Here is a 24,727-nt window from a genome sequence, read left to right on the forward strand (position 1 = left end):
CACAAGAAGCTGGGAGGGGGCACAGCCAGGACAGCTGACCCAGAGTGGCCAAAGGGATATTCCATACCGTGTGTTGTAATCTTCAGTATATAAACTGGGGGAAAGCTGGCCAGGAGGAGTCGCTGCTCAGGGACTGGCTGGGCATCAGTCAGCAGGTGGTGAGCAATTGCATTGTGCATCACATTCTTTGTATATTATTTTATTATTATTATTATTATTATTATTATTATTATTATTATTATTATTACTACTATTACTATTACTACTACTACTATTTTATTTAATCTCAATTATTAAACTGTTCTTATCTCAATCCACAAGTTTTCTCACTTTTACTCTTGCAATTGTCTCTCCCATACCACCGGGGGTGGCGGAAGAGTGAGCGAGCAGCTGTGTGGTGCTCAGTTGCTGGCTGAGGTTAAACCGAGACACTAGTCCAAGGAAAATGCAAAAGTTAAATGTATTAATTGGCTGGGTAGAAAGAACACCTCTACTTTGATTTAATGACAGAAAAGCTAATGATTTTTGTGTGTTACTAGATTTATTTTGAAAACTCAGAAGAAATCCAATCAGAAATGAACAATGTGTTTCACATCATAGCAAAGAAGTAAATGGCAAAAAAATGATTTTATCAGGACAACTACTTTCTAACAAATACACTTCAGCATAGTTTTATTTAAAAGCTTTAATGAGAGAGGGGAGATATTGCTACATTTTAGGGAAAAACATAATGCTTACAGTTTAGCAAGATTTATAGCTGTGGATATATGCTTTCTTAGAATAAAATTTTATTCTGAAAAGTAACTGATTTACATGATGAAGGAAAAATAGTATAAAGTAAATAAAACTTTTTTTTTTTAGTCAGAAGAAAAAAAAATTAATGCCATTAAATATTATCACTATTTTTTTAATATTAACTCCCTTCATCCATGAATTAAGTCCTATATTCCTGTTTAAAATGATACCAAGTTTGGGAACATTTAAAGGATATATTTTCTCTCTATTTTTTTGTTTGTTTTGTTTTATTTTGTTTTTTTTTTTTTTGCTTGTTTTTACTTTTTAGCTTCCCTGTTTTCTTTCTTCTCTTTCCTTTTTCACCTCATATCATATTTGGAGAACTGACCAGGTAAGTGATCATTCATTATAATATTTAAAATTTACAGTTTAATTTTGTAGTTTAAAATCACAAAATTTCAGTTCTACTACAGCTTAATTACATAGCGTTACAGTCATAGATTAATTTAAGTTGGAAGGGACCTTTAGACGTCATCTAGTCCAAACTCCTGCTCAAAGCAGAGGGGAAAAAAGTCCTTAACCAGTCAAGTTCTAAATATCTCCAAGGATGGAAATTCAACAGCTTATCTGGGTAGCCTGTTCCAGCATTTGACTGCCCTCAATAGAGGCATTCTTTTCTTATAACCGATAAGAATTTCCCTTACTTCAACTCATGAACACTCCCTCTTCTCCTTCCCCTGTGCAAAGTTAAGAAGAGTTTAGGTCTTTCTTCTGTACAACCAGTCACTGAGTAGTTAAAGATGGCAAATACATCCACATACCACACCACCCCTGCCTCAGCCTTCTCCAGGTTCAACACAGTTCCTTCAGCATCTCTTCCTATATGTTATGCCTCAAATATTTAACCATCTTGGTGGCTGCCTTCTGACTTGCTCCAGTTTTTCAGTCTGTCTTTTGTACTGGGATGCCCAAGACTGGACACAACACATCAGGGGCAATCTTATAAATTTCTAATAAAGAGTAATCCTTGCTTCCCTCAGCCTGCTGGCTCTGTTTTTGCCAATACAGCCCAATAAAAGGTTAGCTTTTATCTCTGCAAGGGCACATTGCTGACTCACATGTCGCTTGTCCACCAGGATCACTTGGTCCTTTCCAGCACAGCTGCTTCATCACCAATATTCTCTGAAAGCAAGATAATCAACCTGATGGATCCTTTTGTTGCATCTCAGCTGACTGACCAGAGCCTGCCCTGGGGCCTTGATGTCTCTGTCATTCATATCAAGTTTTTGGAGTATGCTACTGCTTCCTACTGGCTGCACATTCATGTTTCCTTACTTTGGAAAGAAGTCGCTAGGAAACTATATGGGAATGGTCCATCATGTCCTCAGGTTTTGCCTGGGTAGTTAGCTGTGACATGGCCTATACCAAGTAACTTGAAAGTGATACTAAATCCACTTATTTAGATGAGGCCTTTGGCTTGAGCATATAAATGATCTATTATATACTGTAACACAGTAAAATGAGCAGAACTACAAACAATTAAAAGCTTGTCAGAGCTCCCTGATAACCCAAACTTCTGAAAATAGATTAAATAATAAATTAGAAATGGGGGTGGTTTGCATGAGAATTTATTTATTTTATTTTATTTATCTTATTTTCAACTAAGACAAAAAAGACAATTCATTTTTGTTTTCAGAATGGTTTTATGTATACTTTGACTCACTTTTCTGAAGAAATTCAGAATACAGGTGATTCAGCAGCACCATGTACTGAAAAAGAGACTGCTTATGGATTTAGGTGTAGGCATGTGTCAGAATAAATATTTGTCTAAATTCTATTCTGTAGCTACCCCCTGTAGCTGGGGCACAGAAGACAAACTCCTTGTCTGAGAAGAAAAAAGGGGGGGGCGTGTCTTTGCTTGGTTTGTTGGGGTTTTTTTTGGGGGGGATGGTTGGTTGGGGGTTTTTTTGTTGTGTTGTTTGGTGGTTGCTTTTTTTTTTTTTTTTTTTACTTTATCTTGCTGCTTTATAGATTGTCTAGGGGTAGCTTGGAGACATCAATTCTAGGGCTGTATCAGACCAAAATATTAGAACCCACCACTTTTAAGTTTTCACAGGTGTCTTGATTTTCTGCTTCCGTGAAACTGGTCTGCATGGATATGATACTTCCTGTGCTCTCCCTGCTTAGCATAATCACAACATAACTAACTGATTAATCTATGCCTACCTTCAGTGGAATATTTGCGACACCTTTTGGTGTTGTATGTGCTTTTTAACAACTCTTTAGTATGGTACATGCTGGATTCTCAGTTAACAGAATCCTCCTACTCCTCAATGACTCTTTTGCATTTGCATTTAAAAGTTACTGAATAAAATTCATAAGGAAAATTGGAAGAACATACCAGACACAAGCACTTATCCCTCCCAAGACAGCCTCTCTGGCACTAGACTACAAAATCAGGCTTCCTTTTGCTTAGTTTCTGTCCTACCCAATAAATGTTATATGCTTTTCTGCATAATGGTATAGCTACAGCAGAGAGTCCTTCCTAAATATCTATCTAAATTGACTTCCAAAATTGTTAAAAAAGCCTGTGAATTCCCTCATATCATTATATGCTGATTGCACAGCAGTGTTCGAAGCCTCTACTAAAGATAAACTGGATTGTATTCTTTTTTCAGACATGTATATTTGAATAAGAATTAAAGCTTTTCACTACACATTGCTTTCTGCTAAGATGTAACTCTCCACAATCAGATGAAAATGCATTCGAAAATCTATGGAGAGAAAAACAATGAAGAAAGGTGTGGTAGAAATTGAACTAGCACATTTGTTGTACGAATACAGTAATTTAGTATGTCTCTCCATCAGCAACTTTTATGATTCACTGCTGTTTCTTCATCTTTTAATAATACCAGAAGTGGAACACATGCTAATAAATGTAGTATTCACCTTCACAATAGAAACAATGCTTCAGCCACTGTGCTTTATTTGCAGAAACAGAGCTACTTGCCTATGGTATAGATACCTTAGAATCAAAGACAAAGTACAAGACTATGTAACCAGACTAGATACTTGTGGCTGTCCGCAATTATGTTAAAACATAGGTAAATGCATAGCTGGTGGGAAAGGTTTGACTACAGAATTAGTGGGAGACTTACAGGATAGCTTGGTAGACATTGGATAGTCTATAGTCAGTGTGCAGAGCTAAATGCAGTTTTTGAGAAGGGAAAAAAATACATATAAAAGCAGATAATTAATAAAGAATTTATGAGCTTGACTGGCATGGTAGTATTAATGAGGACTTGCATTAGTGCAAGTGAGATCAGAATCTGGCAATTACATTGAAAGTCAGTGGAGTCAATGTGCTTTCTAGTTGCAATGCACACCAGCTTTGCAAACAGAGGTCAATTAAACTGGTAAGTAGGCTTTCTATTCTGAATTCTGCGTGCCACTGTAAGAGATTTATCTTCAGCACTCCTGAACTTCTTTTCATTGCCTCCTATTAGAAATATCCAAAACTGGCTCTTATAAAGGTAGAGACAAATTCAGTTGTCCTTAGCTCATTAAAAAAAAAAAAAAAAAAAAAAAAAAAAGGAATGAAATTGCTATGCCACATTACACATCCCTAAAGCATAATCTAACTTAAAAGAAAAAAATAAAGGCAACAAAAAAACCCCAACCAACCAAACAGAAACTTGTAACACCATCTGCTTCATTATGCCAATTTAACTGTGCGGCAGAAAGCCACTTTGCCTTTTGCATCAGAAAGACATGCTTAGAATTATTATATGTCCTTCCATTTTTCTATAGATCCCCTTTCCCCACACACACATATAAAAGCATAGCCCAATAAATATATATATATTTTTTTTTAAATCTGCACAATCTTACATAAACACTTATATTCATGAGGACTCACCCTGCCTATATTTTTTTAAAATTATGTAAAGCATATTTTTGACTACTTTAAATCATACTGAGAAAATGGTATTATGACTATGAAAATGGTTTGCACATTCTTGGGAGTAGAGAATGATTTTTCAGATTATTACACATGATTTCATACTATGGTACCTATTAGTCTATTGATTAGGGACAGCTGGTCCTGCTGGAGACATAAGTTGTTTTAAACACCAAGGAGCTTTGGATCTCTAAAACTGTATCTTATTGGATTACCAACTAAAACAGGGTGACTCTAAAAATCAGATCTACTGGGTAAAACAGAATAAAATAAAAAACTGTCCCTGCTATTTTTGCAAAGATGATTCTTTCCTTGAAGAATGAGTCTGATCTTTTATTCCCAACTATGGAATAAATGACGCTTGGGATTTTAGTAATCTCATCCTCTTTTCACTGTCTTTGGGATACGGCTATGGCTTATTACCTTGATATTCTCCAGTGTCTTCTTCTGCTCCACTCATACTTCAGCTTCTTTGCTCCTAGATTCTTCCTCTCTCTACCTCCCACATGCTGCACTCCAGAAATTTCTTTCAGCTTAGCATTGTCTTTTATTTCAATAAAAGGGCTGGTGATTTCTGTCAACCTCTTTTTTCTTTTCACAAATTTTCACCAAAGATGAAAGACACTTACATTAGGAGACTGTAAAGCAACATTTTTTTCTTTCTACTGCTCAATTATATTCTTTAAATACAAAATAATATCCACTTAAACTGTAAGCAAATACATATCTTTTGATATAACACAAAAAGAGATATTCATACCTCATATGAATCCTTAAGCAGGAAATAGGATTAATATATTTGACCCATTATTGACTGCTAGTTGAGATCAGACATGATGGTAATCACGCATGTTAGGATAAACAGGAAGATCTGGAGAAACTGGTTGAAAGGAACCCAAAGTTGTCTTAATTTAGTGGCTTTCATGATTAGGATAGGATAGGATAGGAGAGGATAGGAGAGGATAGGACAGGACAGGAGAAGACAAGGCAAGACAAGGCAAGACATGACAAAACAAGACTAAGATTACATTTCTTTTGACTTTTACGAGATGGTGATAATGAACATTAAAATACTTTAAAAGCAAAAAGAAAAAAGAACAAGTATCCTAATATGAAAAATAATGGACATAACATGAAACTGAGGACCCGTGAAGAAATATATTATGTTGATTGTGTTAATAATATTATAAAGGTAGAATAAAGCAGACTCAGGACCAAGGAGGTATAAACCCTATCATCAACATCACCATCCTCCTTCCTCCCAGTGAGGAACTCAGGATGTTGATGGCTTGCTGTAGGTTCCCTCTCACTTCTTGAAGAAAGCTGGAATTGTTGACCTTAAGACCCAGAGGAGCAGTAGAAGGTTTAGCCTAATGACAGAGAAAACATAGATACTAAAGTGTATAAATATTATTATTAAGATCTTTTTTTCTTTCTAATAGAATTCTTTTTGTTGTTTCAGGGGGGAGGGTTACCTGTTTTTTTGGCAATACATAGGATTGGACTAATAAGAACATTTTCATTAAATATAAAAAGATTTCAATTAGACTAACAATAAGTTGTTGGTTTCAAAAATGTCTGCTCCCTTTTTGCCCTCAAAAAATTCTGTGTGTAAAAAATGAGAAGGTAATTTTTTAAGCAGAGAGTTATTCTGCAGGCTTCAGAGGCTAATTCACTTTACTGTGAATGAAAAACCTTAAGCACTCTTCTTTTGCTATTTAAAGTTTTTAAATGATAAATACTGTGAACAGTCTATGAAATAGTTAGAAATAAAATAGGTTTCATTACATGTTTCTTCTTAAATTATCCCACAACACTACAGATTCTAGAACCAATTGTTCAATTCTGTGCAGAATACTGGTCAACAAAATGCATACACTAAAGACATGTCCCTGCCCATGTAAGGGGGGTTGGACTAGACAACCTTTAAAGGTCCCTTCCAACCTAAATTATTATATGATTCTATGACAATTTAATGCACTAGTGAAATGTTCCAAGATGAAGCACTTGAAAAGCTTAATAGCATGCAGCAACTCTAATTGAGGTATCTAGAGTGCAATTGCTTAAATTGGAATTTAGGCAGGATACAGACATAGAATCCCAACCCTCTTGTATGGTTTCATTGACTTTTTAATTACTACAAGTACACAGAACCTCAGTTTCACACATCTTCAAAGCATTGATGTCTTCTAATGGAGAAAAAAAAAAAAAAAAAAAGAAAAGATTCTAATGTAATCTACGGGGAGGATCTTAAAAAAAATGAATTTTAATACATTCAATATATCATCTACATTTTATGTGTATTTCAACTTTAGTCTTTCTGATCTATATGCTTATTTCCTATTTCTTTTGCGCTTTTCACAAACCCTAAACAAACTAATATTTTCCAATAAAGATGGAAATAATCCACTTAATTTTATTTCAGTTATCTTTACGTTAGGTCTTAGAGAAATGCGAATGTAGCTGTTCTTACTTGGTCCATTTATTCCCTTGATTATTTTAATATGAGTCTCTTCCTTGAGAGGGAAGTATGGAATTAGCCTTATACTTAGGAATAGAAATAGAAAGCTTGAAACAGAGATCACTGCATATATTATACAATATTCTGCACTTGATTGCACAGGAAATTCCTTATTCCAGGAAGGGATAACTGAGTTGGGCAAATGTTTAAGAGCTGCACTCGGAAGAGTAAAACTAAATCTAGAACTAGGCAACTGAAACAGGAATATTTTAAAGACGGATGAATTTTATCTCTCTGTTTAGTAGCATTCAGTCAAACTATTCAAACTGAAATTTTTAACAGTTATGACTAGATATTTTTTCTCAGTGTGTCTAGTATTCATAATTTTAATCTAATTTACTGGGTTTCAACATCTTTATTCCTATCGCCCTCAAAGATTCTGCCTGCTTTTCCTTAAAGGCTAAAGAATAAAAGAACAAGAGAAACAATATATATTGTTTTAATCTAGACATTGTTTGCTTAAAATTAACAGAAAAAAACAAACTGTAAAATTAAAAAAAAAAACCTAAAAGATCAAAATTAGAATTGTGTTAAGAACAAGAACACACACAACTGATGTTCATGTCACTGACTTTTTTTCACCAATTAATGCTTTAATCTAATGTTCTTTACTTTGTTATGTACGGACTACTTATTGTCTTGTTCTTATTATGCCTTTCGTTATATTTATGTGACTAAGATTTTATGAAGGGCATTTTCACCTTTTCCTTCGTCCTTTATCATCTATGATCCTGTGACTGCTACTTATCTAAAAATAAGAGTCTTGTCCATTTAATATTCCTATGAAATGTAAGAAAGTTCTTGCTACCTTCTATTATGTAACAATACTTTAATTCCATTTTAATGCTAATACGGCTGAGAAAATATAAATAAACATTCAAGGAAGTGTTTATTTTTCTACTCCGAAACTAACAAAAAAAATTAAACTCTATATTTTCTGACATTTACTAGGTACTGATAGCTTTTCAATTATAGTAAGATATTTTAGTTAAAGCTATGTCCATTTCAAAAGAAAATCAAGACTAGATGAATTGACATCAGGTGAATATCATAGAATCATAGAATCATTTATGTTGGAAAAGACCTTTAAGATCATCAAGTCCAACCATTAACCTAACACTGCCAAGTCCATCACTAAACCATGTCCCTAAGTGCCACACCTACACATCTTTTAAATACCTCCAGGGACGGTGACTCAACCACTTCCCTGGGCAGCCTCTTCCAATGTTTCACCACTCTTTCAGTAACAAAATTTTTCCTTACATCCAATTTAAACCTCCCCTGGCGCAACTTGAGGACATTTCCTCTCATACTATCACTTGTCACTTGGGAGAAGAGACCAACACCCACCTCGCTATGACCTCCTTTCAGGTAGAAGAGCGATACAAGAGAGCGATGAAGTCTTCCCTCAGCCTCCTTTTCTCCAGGCTAAACAACCCCAGTTCCCTCAGCCGCTCCTTATAGGACTCATGCTCTAGACCCTTCACCAGCTTCGTTGCCCTTCTCTGGACGTGCTCCAGCACCTCAATGTCTTTCTTGTAGTGAGGGGCCCAAAACTGAACACAGGATTCAAGGTGCGGTCTCACCAGGGCCGAGTACAGGGGGACAATCACTTCCGTACTCCTGCTGGCCACACTATTTCTGATACAAGCCAGGATGCTATTGGCCTTCTTGGCCACCTGGGCATGCTGCCGGCTCATGTTCAGCCGGCTGTTGACCAACACCCCCAGGTGTTCCACCAGGCAGCTTTCCAGCCAGTGAAGGAATATTCCAGAAGCTAGATAACTGGGTTGTATCATCCTGAGATATTGCTGTATGTGAACACAGTTGCACTGATTGTTAGGAAACAGCAATGGATTACATTAACAGATCATCCTGATAAATGATCTGTCTGGCTTCCACCTAAATTAAATGCCTGCAATCAAGCTGAGAGCAGCCACAGACTAACACTAGGTCCACCATTCCTCCATTTCCCTCTGGTAAATTATGGGTTTAAGAGCTGCTAGCCTGTGTGTACTGAGTGACTGATGCTACACTTTTCACAGATTATTGCTGAATTAAAATAAAAAGTAGGACCTGGTATTTCCCTGCAACAATTAATCCTGCCATCTGATTGAATTTTAGTAATTGTTTTAAAATGCAGTATTAAGAACTATACAAAACCTATACTGGAGAATGATATGAAATGATCTGGATAGTCCTACACAGTTCTACATGTAAATGGAGGCTCACATTAAGAGTAATTTTATTACTCTTTAGTACTGTTTAGTTCTTTAATTAAACTCCACTGGAAACTAATGTGTTCTGCACAGTCTCACTTAGATCAGAACAACTCATTTTAGTAAAATCCTCATCATTGTTTTGGATAAAATATATTTATATAACATATATAAAATACATATTAATTGTTACTTATCTAATAGACCAGTCAATTGTGCCAAAAAATGTCCTTCAAATGTAACTGCTTTTCTAGTAATTGCAGGACAACACAATTGGACATAAGAAGCAAGTATTTGTCTGCACAGCTAAAAGACAGGCTTGAGCACTTGCAAATACCTGATTATTGCATGCAGACAAGGAATGCAAGTGTGGGTGTACTTTTCCTCTTATAGATACATTTTTTGCAGTCTTTTGAGGGAGGCATTTTACCATAATGGGATAAATGAACAAGACTAGGATAAGATAATGGCAACAACCACTTAGTGTGTGATTTTCAGCAAAAGGAGCTTGACTCTACTTCCTCATTAGTAAAGTGGAGATAATGATACCTTGTAACTATTTGCAAGTTCTTTGTAAACTCTGGGAGAAAAAATCTCATTTTGTTCTACGTAGTCTGATAGCAATACTGAAATAGTTCAGTTTCAGTAAAGCACAACAGGAAAAGAGTCAGATAACAGACAAATATCTACAGAACTGTGACACACTATTTCCTCTTTCTTTTTTAAAAGCCTAAGCAGCCATGAAAAAACATCTATTTTGTGTGTGAGTATTCTGCTTATTTTTCAAAAACAATGCAAGTGTCATTTCTATATTCTGTTTTGGATCATAAAGATCATCAGCCACTTGCAGTGCCCAGATTTCTTATGCTAGTGTCTCACTCTGGCATAGATGTTCCTACTTTACATAGCATTATATACTGAAGCAGATCTTGATGTAAATGAACAAGTGTTAATTGAACGACTTTTAGAGGCAAGGTAGTGAGACAACTTGTGGCTTGGGAAAAGGAAGGCCAATTTTCTTGAATGGTTCTACAGGGAATATATTTTTCAGAGTACATGAAATTAATTTTTATTTTCTTTTCACATTCATATTCTCACCCTTTCTGTAGAATGTGTAAGTGTATAGAATGGAGAAGATAATCCTGGAAACGATTACCAGGCACATAAAAAATGAGAAAATCATCAGGAGTAGTCAGCATGGCTTCACCAAGGGGAATCATGTTTGACCAACTTGATAAACTTCTATGATGAAGTGACTGGCCTGGTAGATGAGGGGAGAGCAGTGGAAATTGTGTCCCTGGACTTCAGGAAGGCCTTTGACACTGTCTCCCATAAGGTCCTCATAGACAAGCTGTTGATATATGGGCTGGATAAGCAGACAGTAAGGTGGGTTGAAAACTGGCTGAAAAGCTGAGCCAGTGAGGGTGATGATCAGTGGAACAAAGTCTAGTTGGAGGCCAGTAAATAGTGGTGTACCCCAGGGATGAATACTGGGTCCAGTCCTGTTTAACATCTTCATTAATGACCTGGATGATGGGGCAGAGTGTGCCCTCAGCAATTTTGCAGATGACAAAACTGGGAGGAGTGGCTGATGTGCCAGAGAATCATGCTGCCATCAAGAAGGACCTCAACAGCCTGGAGAAGTGGGCTGACAGGAACTTCATGAAGATCAAGAAGGAGAATTGCAAAGTCCTGCACCTGGGGAGGAACAATCCCAGGCACCAGTATATGCTGGGGGGCACTCAGCTGGAAAGCAGCTTGTCAGAAAAGAACCTGGGGTCCTGGTGGACACCAAGCTCAACATCAACCAACAATGTGCTCTTGCTGCAGAGAAGGTTAATGATACCCTGGGCTGCATTAGGAGGAATGTTGCCAGCAGATCAAGGAAGGTTATCCTTCCTTCTGAATAAACTGGAGAGGCCACACCTGGTGTACTGTGTCCAGTTCTGGGCTCCTCAGTGCGCGAGAGACATGGACATATTGGAGAGAGTTCAACAAAGGGCGACAAAGATGGTGAAAGCACTGGAGCATCTCTCCTACAAGGAAAGGCTGAGACAGCTGGGACTATTTAGCCTAGAGAAGAGAAGGCTGAGCGGAGATCTTATAAATGTAAATAAATACCTGAAGGGAGGTTGCAAATTGGAGAGAGCCAAGCTCTTTTCAGTGGTGCCAAGTGTCAGGACAAGACAAAAATAATGTTTAGTGTATACAATAAACTTATGTTATAATGTTTTCATATTGCTAGTTTCTACAACTTCTAATGCATTTGAATGTATGTTACACAGGTTTAAACTGAAAACTGAACCACTAGCATAAATGGCAATTTCTTTAAAAATATCTTTTCAGTATTTCACACAAAGTATAGCTAATCCTGCTAGGGGGTGGTAAGCACTAATATGCTACAGATACACACATTATAAACAGATAAATATGTGTACCCTTATTTCATGTGAACTTATAAGACAAACATCACTTTTTCATTTTTTATACATATATATAAAATAAATATTAAAAAAAATAAACATAAACATATATATATATACACCCAATAAAATATGTTGCTTGTGGAAGTTCCAAGCCTCAGAGACTGGACATGACTCAAATTAGGCTGCTCTCTAAATTCCAGCCATTCCCTTTTTTCCAGGAGATAAAGGAATAGTCACAAACTGCTCAAAACTGTTAGAGGTTATCAAGAAGCCAATGGGTTTCTTAGTTAAAACCTGATCAGGTCACTTTGCAAACAGGGAGACTGAATCCATCCTGCCGAGGGAAACAGTTGCTGAAGCCATAGTGAGGGAACTACCAAGCATGTAATTTAGGAAACCTGGGTATAATTGTTCTGTTGTAGCTCTTACTCTAGTTATTAAGTATTAATCTCTCCAGAGTTTTCTGAGCTTCTTTTTTCAACAGCTGGAGATAACTTCAGAACTCGCAAATGCTCTATAGGTGTTTACCTTTGGAATTAAAGATCAGCTCATGCAGTTGTTTTTGTGGGTTCCCCCCCCCCCCCCCCCCAAAGAAATGAAGATAGATAACTATTTAAGAATAAAGGTATTTTTTAAAACTACTTCACAAGGACATTTAAGTGGTTTTCAAAGATAATTTTGAATATTCAACACCAACAACAGTAATAAGCCTAAGAACTAACCAGGAATTATTTGATAAAATGTTTTTAGTTTCCATCTGTATTCTGGAAAAAAAAATGTTTCAATAAATACTCCAATTTGCATATTTTGGGGAAAAGTTTCAAATCGTGAAAACATAGCAAATAATGTATTTGCAGTGCAAGGTGGTTTTTTTTTTTTTGTTTTTTTTTTTTTTCAATTGTGATGCTACATGTAACCTACAAATAGTAAAAATAAATACTAAAAAACTACTTTTTGATTTTGTCTAACCTTTCTAACATTTCTTCAGCATTGACTTACAAAGATTTTCAGGTGCTGACGTCTGAGATAGGAGAAATAAGGTTAAGAGTCAATTGGGGTCAAGCCCCAATTGTCTGAGATCTGAATTTCCTTCACAGAAGTAACAAACAAAAAAAAAGTTAATGAAATGGTGAACTTTTAGTATTTAGGTTTTTTTCTCCCTGACCCTGGAAAATCATAAAAATTTTGATAAACAAAAAAGAAAACAAGCAACAGAAACCAAGTTATTTTATTTTGCCAGTTATTATCACCATAAAAGGAAGAAAAATTTTCTGTCATTTGAGGTTAACAAATGTTATTTATTCATAATGCAGAACAGAATTTCATTGAACTTTTCTTACATCAGTATACCTAATAGCAATAACTTAAATTTGTACGGTAATGTAAAAAAGTATTCACTGAGACACAAAGCAAGGTATCATATAAGCCAAATATGCTGAATAAATTGGTCTTTTTTTTTTATTATCTTTAAAGCAAAAACCATATTATAATATACATGTATTGCATAAAGAACATTAATTCTTTCATTAACTATTAAATTTATCATTATTTGTAATGTTTATATTTTTTTTTTTACTTTTCCAAGATATATTCCAGTAAAATTCCAGGAACACATATTTTCTTTTAAGAACTGATGTGAAGAAAGAAAATTATTTTTATACAAATGAAAAATCATAGAATCATGGAATCATAGAATCATTAAGGTTCGAAAAGACCTCTAAGATCATCGAGTCCAACCATCAACCCAACACCACCATGCCCACTAAACCATCTCCCTAAGCGCCTCATCTACACGTCTTTTAAATACCTCCAGGGATGGGGACTCCACCACTTCCCTGGGCAGCCTCTTCCAAGGTTTCACCACTCTTTCAGTAAAGACATTTTTCCTCACATCCAATCTAAACTTCCCCTGGCGCAACTTGAGGCCATTTCCTCTCGGCCTATCACTAGTTACTTGGGAGAAGAGACCGACACCCACCTCGCTACAACCTCCTTTCAGGTAGTTGTAGAGAGCGATGAGGTCTCCCCTCAGCCTCCTTTTCTCCAGGCTAAACAGTCCCAGTTCCCTCAGCCGCTCCTCAGAAGACTTGTTCTCCAGAACCCTCAACAGCCTCGTTGCCCTTCTCTGGACACGCTCCAGCACCTCAACATCCTTCTTGTAGTGAGGGGCCCAAACCTGAACACAGGATTCAAGGTGCGGCCTCACCAGTGCCGAGTACAGGGGCACGATCACTTCCCTACTCCTGCTGGCCACACTAGTTCTGATACAGGCCAGGATGCCATTGGCCTTCTTGGCCGCCTGGGCACACTGCCGGCTCATGTTCAGCCAGTTGTCAACCAACACCCCCCGGTCCTTTTCCGACAGGCAGCTTTCCAGCCACTCTTCCCCAAGCCTGTAGCACTGCATGGGGTTGTTGTGGCCCAAGTGCAGGACCCGGCAATTGGCCTTCTTGAATCTCATACAGTTGGCCTCGGCCCATTGATCCAGCCTGTCCAGGTCCCTCTGCAGAGCCTTCCTACCCTCCAGCAGATCAACACTCCCGCCCAACTTGGTGTCCTCTGCAAACTTACTGAGGGTGCACTCAATCCCCTCATCCAGATCATCGATAAAGATCTTGAACAAGACCGGCCCCAGTACTGAGCCCTGGGGAACACCGCTTGTGACCGGCCGCCAACTGGATTGAACTCCATTCACCACAACTCTCTGGGCCTGGCCGTCCAGCCAGTTTTTGACCCAGCGCAGAGTACACCTGTCTAAGCCGTGAGCCGCCAGCTTCTCTAGGAGAATGCTGTGGGAGACGGTGTCAAAGGCCTTACTAAAGTCCAGGTAGACCACATCCACAGCCTTTCCCTCATCCACTAGGCGGGTCACCTGCTCATAGAAGGAGATCAGCTTGGCCAAGCAGGACCTGCCTCTCATGAACCCGTGCTGGCTAGGCCGGATCCCCTGGTTGTCCTGCTCATGCCTTGTGAGTGCCCTCAAGATGAACTGCTCCATAATCTTCCCCAGCACTGAGGTCAGGCTGACAGGCCTGCAGCTCCCCAGATCCTCCTTCCGGCCCTTCTTGTAGATGGGCGTCACATTGGCAAGCCTCCAGTCGTCCGGGACCTTCCCCGTTAACCAGGACTGCTGATAAATGATGATGGAGAGCGGCTTGGCGAGCACCTCCGCCAGCTCCCTCAGCACTCTCGGGTGGATCCCATCTGGCCCCATAGACTTGTGAGCATCCAGGTGGCATAGCAGGTCATTGCCTACTTCCTCTTGGATTACGGGGGGTTCATCCTGCTCGCCGTCCCCGTCTTCCAGCTCAGGGGGCTGAGTACCCTGAGGAGAACTGGTCTGCCTGTTAAAGACTGAGGTGTAGAAGGCATTAAGTACCTGTTGTGGCTTAACCTCAGTTGACAAATGAGCACCACACAGCCGCTCGTTCACTCCCCCCACCCCCAGGGTGATGGGGGAGGGAATTGGAAGAGCACAAGTTAGAAAAAACTTGTGGGTTGAGATAAAGGCTGTTTAATAATTGAAATAAAATAATAATAATAGAATAACAACAACAAAAATAATACACAAAGCAAGTGATGCACACTACAATTGCTCACCACCCGCCGACCGATGCCCAGCCAGTCCCCGAGCAGCGGCCCCCCCGGCCAGCTTTCCCCAGTTTATGTACTGAGCATGACGTCACATGGTATGGAATGTCCCTTTGGCTAGTTTGGCTGTGCCCCCCTCTTAGCTTCTTGTGCACCTGCAGCCTTCTCAGTCAGTAGAGCATGGGAAACTAAACAGTACTTGAGTAGTGTAAACATTACCTAGCAACAACTAAAACATCGGTGCGTTATCACCATTGTTCTCATCCTAAATCCAAAACACAGCACTGTACCAGCTACTAGGAAAGAAATTAACTCTATCCCTGCTGAAACCAGGACAGTACCTCAGCCTCTTCCTCATCCTCGGTGACAATGTTCCCCCCTGCATCCAATAAAGGATGGAGATTCTCCTTGGTTCTCTTCTTGTCATTAATATATTTGTAAAAACATTTTTTGTTGTCTCTAACGACAGCGGCCAGATTGTGTTCTAGCTGGGCTTTTGCCTTTCTCATTTCCTCTCTGCATGACCTAACGAGATCCCTGTACTCTTCTTGAGTCACCTGCCCCTTCTTCCACAAGTTTTTCCTGAGTCCCAGCAAGAGCTCCCTGTTCAGCCAGGTCAGTCGTCTTCCCCACCCGTTCTTCTTATGGTGTACAGGGACAGCCTGCTCCTGCGCCATTAAGACTTCCTTCTTGAAGATCGTCCAGCCTTCCTGGACCCCTTTGCCCTTCAGGACTGTCTCCCACGGGACTCTCTCAAACAGCGTCCTGAACAGGCCAAAGTCCGCCCTCCGGAACTCCATGGTTGTGGTTTTGCCGCCCCCCTCCTTACTTCACCAAGAATCGAGAATTCTACCATTTCATGGTCGCTAAGCCCAAGACGGCCTCCAACCACCACATCTCCCACCAGGCCTTCTCTGTTTGTAAACAGCAGGTCAAGCGAGGCACCTCCCCTGGTAGGCTCCCTTACCAGCTGTGTCAGGAAGTTGTCTTCCACGCACTCCAGGAACCTCCTAGACTGCTTCCTCTCTGCCGTGTTGTATTTCCAGCAGACGTACGGGAAGTTGAAGTCCCCCACGAGAACAAGGGCTAGCGATTGAGAGACTTCTGCCAGCCACTTGTAGAATGTTTCATCCACCTCTTCATCCTGGTTGGGTGGTCTATAACAGACTCCCAGCAGGATATCTGCCTCATTGGCCTTCCCCCTCATCCTTACCCATAAACACTCAAACGTATCATCATCACAATCGTTGAGCTCTAGACAATCGAAACACTCCCTAGCATACAGGGCCACCCCACCGCCTCTCCTTCCTCCCCTGTCCCTTCTGAAGAGTCTATAGCCATCCATTGCAGCACTCCAGTCGTGAGAATCACCCCACCATGTTTCTGTGATGGCGACTAAGTACTATCTCTCCTGCTGCACAATGGCTTCCAGCTCCTCCTGCTTGCTGCCCATGCTGCGTGCATTGGTGTAGATGCACTTGAGCTGGGCTATCGATTTCGCCCCCAGCATCGGCATGCCACCCCTAGGCTCATCTCTAGTGAGCCTGGTTTTATCCCCTTCCCCCTTCAAACCCAGTTTAAAGCCCTCTCAATGAGCTCTGCCAATTCATGAGCCATGATCCTTTTCCCCCTTGTGAGACAGCTGAACTCCATCTGTTGCCAGCAGGCCTGGTGCCGTGTAAACCTCCCCATGATCAAAAAAGCCAAAATTCTGCCGATGGCACCAGCCCCTGAGCCACGTGTTGATCAGGTGTGTTTTCCTGCTCCTTTCAGTATCCTTCCCTGCCACTGTAGGGATAGAGGAAAACACTACCTGTGCTCCCGATCCTTCAACCAGTCACCCCAGTGCCCTGAAGTCCTTTTTGATCGCTTCTGGACTTCTCTCTGGAACCTCATCACTGCCAGCCTGCACAACCAACAGCGGGTAGTAATCAGAAGGCGATATTAAAGTATATGTTATGTATATGTCCCAAATCTTAAAGTATATGGGTTTTTTTTTTTTTTTTTCCCGCATGGCTTATAAAATAGGTAATTGGATTTCTCATTCACCGGTTCATGAAATTGCATGAAATATGTCTAATCAGTCTTGAAACAACTGGAAAACCAAAGTATTTTGGTCATCAAAAGACTAAGAGGTTGCTCCAGAGAACAGGACTCTCCATTACAAAATTACAGAGAACAGGAGGAACCTAACAGGTAGATGTTATTTCACCACCTGTCTTTTAACCTTGCTATAACTCAGTATAACAGTTGATAAAATAATATACAATGTGTTTATTTGAGTCATAATGTCATGAATGTTAATAAACCATTTTTACGTTTTTAGATCATAGAATCATAGAAACATTTAGGTTGGAAAAGACCTTTAAGATCATCAAGTCTAACCGTTAACCTAACACTGCCAAGTCCACCACTAAACCATGTCCCTAAGTGCCTCATCTACATGTCTTTTAAATACCTCCAGGGATGGGGACTCAACCACTTCCCCGGGCAGCCTCTTCCAATGCTTGACAACCCTTTCAGTGAAGCAATTTTTCCTAATATCCAATTTAACACCCCCCCCTCCCCCCCCGGCACAACTTGAGGACATTTCCTCTCATCCTATCACTTGTTACTTGGGAGAAGAGACCAACACCCACCTCACTACAACCTCCTTTCAGGGCGTTGTGGAGAGCGATGAGGTCTCCCCTCAGCCTCCTTTTCTCCAAGCTAAACAGTCCCAGTTCCCTCAGCTGCTCCTCATAAGACTTGTTCTCCAGACCCCTCACCAGCCTCGTTGCCCTTCTCTGGACACACCCTAACACCTCAACGTCCTTCTTGTAGTGGGGGGCCCAAAACTGAACACAGGATTCGAGGTGCGGCCTCACCAGGGCCGAGTACAGGGGCACGATCCCTTCCCTACTCCTGCTGGCCACACTATTTCTGATACAGGCCAGGATGCCATTGGCCTTCTTGGCCGCCTGGGCACACTGCCGGCTCATGTTCAGCCAGCTGTGAATCAGCACCCTCAGGTCCTTTTCCGCCAGGCAGCTTTCCAGCCACTCTTCCCCAAGCCTCTAGCGCTGCATGGGGTTGTTGTGGCCAAAGTGCAGGACCCGGCCCTTGACCTTGTTGAAGCTCATACAGTTAGCCTTGGCCCATCGATCCAGCCTGTCCAGGTCCCTCTGCAGAGCCTTCCTACCCTCCAGCAGATCAACACTCCCGCCCAACTTGGTGTCGTCTGCAAACTTACTGAGGGTCCACTCGATCCTCTCATCCAGACTGAACTTTGAAATCCTGCAAGAGAATTGCCATTAATTATCAATTATTCTAAGTATTAGAATAATTTCAGTGTTCTTAAATAGATGAATTGTTAATGGTGTTGGTTCAAAAAGAATATTTATTTTTACTATAGCACTTAATTAATTGTTTTTCTTATGAATCTTTTTTTAAATCAAGCAACTCTAAGTCCTTCTAAAAAAAAATCCTTGGATATAATTTTGCCATTTTTCAGCTTTTAAAAATAATCACTATTAGTGCTTTTTTAGAGTTTCTGAATGTGATCGGTGATTCTATACGTTCAAGATATCCATGATTTCACACAAGACCAAAAGTAGATAAGCTAAGGTCTTTTTTAAAAAATAGTGTTTCTGTCTAGAAGTGTGAGAAGAAAAGAAGAACTAGTCACATTATTTAATTACATTGTCATTTCTATTGTATTTGTACTTCATTCTCACTTCCTAGAATAATACAGATAATTTCAAGGTTGCTTTAAATATGTAGAAGCTGGACATTGCCATACAAGTGCTACCAGTAATAATAAGTATTTTAGCTAAGTAAAATGTTAATATTTTTCACATGCTTTCGATAAGAAAGTTGACTTTGGCAGGTACACCCCCTGAGGAGAAAGGATAAATGAAATCACAGTAATACGGAGTCATTTTACTCAGCTCCTGCAAAAACAAATCTGAAAGTTCATATGAAGGTCGGGCAGTTGGCTTCCTCCATATGCTTACTGTCATAGAATGTCCTTTCTCGCAGAGACTTCTTTTATCTGAAGAAAACAAAGCTCTGAGTCAAAGATTGTGAGCATGGAAATAAACAGAGGTCCAGAATGAACTGTCAAAATTAGTTTAGTTCGGTCTTTAGGACTAGAACATAACACTTTCTAAGTGGTGTTGAATGCCTCTTAACAATCCACTCCCTTCTATTAAATTCACATTCCACCTTGAATTATAACTATTATAAAGAGATCAGCTAAGAGGTAGGAGTGTTCACACTAGCTAACTTTTCACACTAGCTTTTAACGTACAGATTACATGATTAAGCTAGGAACCTAATTTTTCAGTCTGATAAATGGAGAGGGGTAGATTCCTTCAGAAAGTGATTCTTAGGAAGTAAGTTAGTAATTTGTCTTTCTAATTCAGTTAGATAAGAAGCCAAAAGTTAGGCTGAACGAATACATCTGTCATACATGCCCACATGTTCTTTACTGAGGGTTAAGGGACCTTCTTCAGTTTCTAATTGAGAAAAAGAGAAAAGAGCAAAGCAAGAATCTGAATGCTATAGAAAATCCGAAAAAAGCAAAATGTACTGGAAGAAGAAAATAAACAGTAAGGATTAAGTCCCTGTTTTGACTAAGACTTATGAGCTTCTTGGTTTCAATCAAACTTAAAATTTCTTGAGAAGCACTTTCAGTGTGCGGATTGGACAGACATCCTTTTCACTTAACTCACCAAAATTCTTTAAGCACAGCACTGAAAAATTATCTCAAAGTCAGAAGAAGTATTAAGTATCTTAAATAAATCTTTATGTACTTTTCATTTTCCAAATGAGAATCTTCAATGCTTCAGTGATCAACCTAGTTTTCTGTTATTTATTCAGTATATATTTTTGGGGTTTTTTTATTATTTTTTATAGTTTTATAAGTTTTACTTAATTTATATTCAGTGTCCCTAAGACTCAGTAGTAGAAAGAAAGCTTCATGAGTACACCAGGAGAAACAAAATATCCACTGATTAATCACAGTCTTGTACTAGCTAGAACAGGTAGTATCCTTACTTAGATATAGGTAACTCTCCAAATAAGCCTTAGATACTACAGTAGCGGCTGGCAACAGCAGAAGAAGGCAAAAGCCGCATAGCCACAATTCAGTGTTTTGGGGTTTTTTCGCTTTGTTTTGTTTTATTTTTTTCCATTCAGGTAAGTTAAACCTGCTTTCAGGGTTTATTATCCTTAACTGAAATATAACCATTATAGTACATAGTACCAATTTTTCCCAATACACAGAACTTCAGTGAAAATTTTTGTGACTTTTATATATACTATTAGTATAAATAGAGCTGTGAAATACTTCACACTATTTTGTTTTGATTTAGTAATGTCTTTTTTTAAAAAAAAACCTCTAGTTCATGAGTGGTTTTTTTAGTAGCTAGTGTATGCAGGAATGATCCGTCCAAAGCATTTTTTTCTTTTCAGGCCCAAATGGAAATCTGCTCTTAATAAACTTCAAGTTCCCTAGCTGGAATTGATAGGTTTGTATTTGTGATGGCATGTCACTTATCTACCATAGCATAAACTCCATGATATGTCATGTAGTCTAGATTATCCAGTTTGCAGGGTGATGAAGGAACAGAATCCAGTCTCTGTATATCTACCTTTCCAGTTCTTTTCTACCCACATGGGAGATACAGAGCTTGTCATCTGCCAAATAAGTAGAAAGGATCAGGAGAGGTAGATATACATATATATATATACACCTCCCCCCGCCCCCATCTATATGTGTGTGTTTATATATATACACGTACACATAAAAAAGTAGTGGAGAATTATTCTACCTATTTCAATGCACTAAATTTGAGAGCCTATTTATTCTAGATTCCCTCTGTAATTAGCAGAGAAACAAGATGTTTAACTAATTAAGGTTTGAATTACCTTTCAGAGGTGCTTACCTCTATCCAATTATCATACAGAGAGCCCCAAATTCTTAATTTAATCCAGCCCTCTAATCCAGGAATATTAAATAACTGTATATGGTGGATTAATCCAGTAATTTGTATTTCTAGTTCCTCTGTTTCTGGTAGAGAAACAGATCTATAAAGGTATGATTCAACTCACCTAATTTTAAATATTTAAAAATTAGCAGTGTAAACCTGAGCTCCACATTCAAAGGAAAGGAAGAAAAAAAAATCTCTAAGGGCCAATTCATCTGAGTTTACAAGATTCTTTAGGATGAAAGAAAAAACCACTAGAGAGACTTCTTTTTTTGTATTGAATATAAAGGAAACTGAGACCCGGAGATCCAGCTGTAGACACCTACAGTAGGGAAGATGAAGTTCACTCTTGATTTACTTTTTTTCAAGTGTGAATCTCAGATTTCAGTGTAGTTTAAATAATCTTATAGTTCAATATTATTCACACAGACAGATCTGTGATTGTTTTTCTTACTTTTGATTCTAGCTGATGTCATGTTTTATGTTGTTCACCATAAAACATGTACACCTAGATGTGCTACGTATGCTAATAGCCTATATGCTAACATCCTTTGATCACTTACTTAACAGTAAAAAGTACCTCTACAGCTAAGTTAAAGATAACACAGCAATATTTTTATTTGTATGGGTCAAAAACATAAAGCAGCTCTGTAGCCCAGTCCCTCAGATCACATTTATGTATAACCATTATACCATCTGTCAAAATGCAGTAGGTTGTAGCTTGTTAGGATTCAGCTACCAGCTAGCTTCTACAGTTAAACCATTAACATTAAAAATACATCAGGCAAATGAGAGAACTTGTAAATAGATAACACACAATCCAACCAACCTATGCAAGTACCATTTTTTTAATAAATATTTTTACATGATTATTCCAAACTACCCAAATAACAGGTAATCAATACTATAGTTTGCATTTTATTATTACTTAAGGAAACAATGAATAATCATGCTGGCCTAGATATAACCAAGCATTTTAATAGGAATTAGTTACTGTGCATAGGAGTTTGTTTCAAAACAGTGTTTATGGTGTTCACTACCCACTGAAAGAAAAAGATATGACCTTTTTTTTTTTCATTGAAAATGGCTCAGAATAGTCCTTAGTAAAACTGTTATAAAGCCCTTATAATAATCTTCCAAGGAGGCATTGTAAATCCTAAAAAAATAATGTAAATACTACATTTACAAAATAGTATTAAGTTGAGAAATTCACAGTTGCCCCCCTCAATAATTCTATTAAAAATAAGAACTGAGCAAATTTCCCAATAGATACATTAGAAACATGTAACTGTTGAAGGATCTGTAGCCACAGGGATCAGCTAATTTTCCTCTTGGGTGCTTTCAAGTAAGCTCAGTTAGGATTAATTTAAACATTTAACTATAATTTTCACCATATAACCAGTCTTTTTATGTTTGCTAGTCAATATTAACCATTAAAACCAGTTTGACTGTTGTGATTAACATTCACAGAATATTTGTTAATTCACTTTTAATGATAGCTACTTGATATACATCTGCAAAAGAATTAAATTATAAAAGTTTAATGATTATCATTTTCCTCATTGACACTGCTATGCTGCCCACTGACTCCCATCTAAGTGCTCTTACAGAAGTGTCTGTGTTAGTATACATTTATTTAGCAAGGTGAAGGAAGATACTTTACTGGAATGCAGTTTCATTCTGTTAGAGCATTTCAGATTGAAGTTCAAAAAACATTACGGGGAAAAAAAATACAAATATATAATCCACTGTGTTTGATGTTCTAATAATGTGCTTTGAGTGTGCTTTTAAGAAATGCAGATTTTTTCACACCTTTTTGTGTGTTGTCTAATCAATGAAACAGTCAGATAAAATCAGTTTCCCAAGTTCATGTATGAATGAGAATCAAAGTAGAAGCAATCTGTGAGTCATTTATGCCAGCAGTGCTCAAAAAGGCTATTAAAATCAGTTTTAGACAGCATCAGCTTCCTTCTTTGAATAGCTTGACTAACATAAGGTTTTTCATAACAGTGGAAAATGAGGTAGAAACATTGTTAAAAGGAGCAGTCCATTAAAGGAAAAAAATAAAGTGCCAGCATTCCAGTTTATCTGCAAGCATTTTTCTTTTCCTTGTGTTATCTATTTGAATAACACTTAGTAATTAACTCTGAAGAAAAGGTTGAGTAATAATAAAACAATAAAAGCAGTGCTGCAGAGGAGGAAAGGAAGATTACTCTCCAGGGAGGATGTTGTTTCACCATTTCAAAAAGCTAGTGTAAAAGGGTTTATCTGCTAAATCACTGCATATTCTGGTTACGTAGAAAGAATGGTAGGGGTACTAAAAACTATATTATAGTCTTCTGTTTCTATAGAATGTTCACCAGAAGTATTGGCAGGAATTTCCACAAAAACACTATTTCCCCTACTTCTCTCAAATTGTGGTATACCAATGCCTGAAGGGAATGCAATGTAAAGGTAATGTAATGGTCTTTCATCAGCTTTCCAAGAATTATTTCCAAATAATTACAAATTCAGTCTTGTAATGCCATAACAGTTCTGTATCACACTGAATATTTCCTGATTGCACAGAGACCAAAATGAAGCTCGCAGCTGTCATTGTTATGATTTACTCATTAATTATAGTGCTATCTAGAGTCCCATTCTTGAGTGGTACTCCTTCATAAAAACATAGTGATATCCTACCTCAGATGGAGAAGACAGCCCTGTAAGGTAAGGAGATACAGGAAGTATTTAGTAAGTGTGTGGTGGTAATTCTGCCATGGTTATAGCTAACTATTTTAAGAACTTCCTCTGAAGGAGACGGTGTTTCCAGCATATTTGAGAAACATAGTCCTTGTCCAGTTGACATTAATTCTTGATTTAATACCTTATCTCTTCTTTTCTTCACTGTGATTAAAAAAGTCTAATGCATATAGCAAAGCAGCTGTAGTAAACTATACTAGTTCCTTTAGTTACATGTCTGATTCTCATGTGATCTCTATTTTGCATGTTTATCTTTCCTTTTTTCCACCTTTTTCTGATGGCTGCTTTTCAGCACTTTGCACCCTGAGGAGTCCTGGACATTATTCAAACATCATACTGTGGACACCTTTGTGGTACAGAAGTACATCACCAAAGCTGATGGTATTCCTTCTTTTTTTTTTTTTCTTTTGCTCATTTTTTGTTTTACCCTACGTAAGTTGATTCATCTTTTCTCAGTGTTCATATTGTTTTTGAGGGTTGATGTCTTTATATTTTTTTCTGAAGGTAATGCCTTCTTTGTCTCTGGGAGAATACAGTCTATTCTTTGGTTATGGATTTTT

Source organism: Aptenodytes patagonicus, chromosome 1 (assembly GCF_965638725.1).
Source record: "Aptenodytes patagonicus chromosome 1, bAptPat1.pri.cur, whole genome shotgun sequence".
Taxonomy (NCBI): domain Eukaryota; kingdom Metazoa; phylum Chordata; class Aves; order Sphenisciformes; family Spheniscidae; genus Aptenodytes; species Aptenodytes patagonicus.